The sequence below is a fragment of the Tupaia chinensis genome, unplaced genomic scaffold (genome assembly GCF_000334495.1).
Source record: "Tupaia chinensis unplaced genomic scaffold, TupChi_1.0 Scaffold143624_1, whole genome shotgun sequence".
Classification (NCBI taxonomy): domain Eukaryota; kingdom Metazoa; phylum Chordata; class Mammalia; order Scandentia; family Tupaiidae; genus Tupaia; species Tupaia belangeri.
The window spans coordinates 896,640-898,452 of record NW_006203472.1 but is presented as its reverse complement, the minus strand read 5'-3'; positions in this window follow the sequence as shown (position 1 = coordinate 898,452).

Sequence of the window (1,813 nt, the reverse complement as noted above, 5' to 3'; positions counted from 1 at the left end):
TTTTTGATGTTTTTGCCGTAGGGTGCTCACTGGAGAGAGACACAGAGAGAAGGAAAGTGAGAAATCATCCCTGGGGGGATGGCCACACTACAATCCCTCCTCCATTCTCCTCCCGGGATCTTGGACATGCACGCACACCCAGCATGATTTTCATGCCACCGGGTCTAGGACTGGAACTGTGGTTGACCATGTGGGAGTCCAGTAACATAGCTGCTATGCCATCTGCTGGTCCTGCAAATGGCGTGGAGGTTAAGGTGGCTGGGTCCCACATGGCCAACTGCACAGTTCAAGTCCCAGACCCAGTGACTTAAAAACATGTCAGGACTGTGTGCGTGAATTCCCAAGACTCTGAGAGGAGAGTGGAGGAGAAGGGATTGCAATGTGGCCATGCCCCCACCCAGGGATGATTTCTCATATTCTCTCTCTCTCTCTCTCGTTTCCAGTGAGTATACACGCCCTCTTACCAAAAAAAAAAAAAAAAAAAAAGACACTGATAAGAGAATGGAAAGATGAGGTACAGGGACCAGAAGATGGCGTGATGGTTCCGCCACGGGACTCCCACATAGTCGACCGCAGCTGGAGTCCTGGACCTCGTGGCTTAAAACTCAACCTAGGCGCGTGTGCGTGCGTGCCCAAAATCTTGAGGGGAGAATGGAGGAGAAGGGATTGTGGCCTGGCCATCCCCCCTGGGGGGTGATTTCTCGCTTTCTTCTCTCTGGAGAGCACATGTGCCCTGTAGCAAAAATCTCTCAAAAAAAAAAAAGGATGAAGCACAACTTGGAGAAAATCTTTCAAATTACACACCTGAGAAGCACCCATATTCAGAATATGTAAAGAACCCAGTAAAACAGTGAACTTAATTTCAAAACAGGAAACAGATCCGGTTCCAAAGATCAGACTTAAACACTGTTAAACTATATTGGCCTGAGAAAGCCCAGACCCGCTCTCCTGCTCTGGTTTCTTTAAGCAAACCACAGCCTTGCTTGGAATTCTGCTCCCAGCGGGGTCTCCAGGTCACAGCTGCCGCACAAGGAGACGGGGTGTGGGGTGTGGCAGTCCCGGGATTTCCCTACCTCATCCCTTCATCCCCTCACTTCCGTCTTTCCTTCCGCTTTTTAGGTCACTTCCCCTTTCCTGCTCATAGGTATCCCTTAACCACAAGGCTACTCGGAAGTCATTCTGGGGCCCCCCAACTGGAGTCATTTTGCTCAATCTAATTCCACTGAACTAAACTGAAGTTTGTCTTTCCGCAGTCTTAGTGTCAGAGGTGGGATCTGAAGTAGGGTTCCAGCAGCCCCAGGAAGATCAAGTCACCAAGTGAGGCGCTCGCGGGACCCTTCATGTGCCCTGTCCTCTCATGCCGGCTGGGATCCTGGGGATTACTCCCTCAGATCTGAGCTCCGCGGACTTGTGCTTAGAGCTCTCCGAGTTTATCTGAGCACATTTTGGTCCAAAATAGGTTCAGAGTTGCAACAGAGCCTGAACTAGGTCCATTATCGGATCCAATAATGAACTGGCTTGGATCTGAAACCGAGCAAGAACCCCGTAATGTATTTCTAGGGTTCCTGAAATATAAAGTCCACTTGCATGGTAATGGCCCAGAGTAAGGAGTAAGTCTTCGGAGTTTGGTTATGATAATGACCAACATGGACCATGAGTGAGGGCCATTTGACCTCTAAAACTCTCACTTACAGGAAAGAAGGTTTTCATTTCACTCTGTAAGATGTTTTGTAGGCTGGAAACTGCTGGTTGTGAGCTCAGAGACTCCAGACTGAATGGCCCCAGACACCTGAAGAGGAATTTGATTATCTAA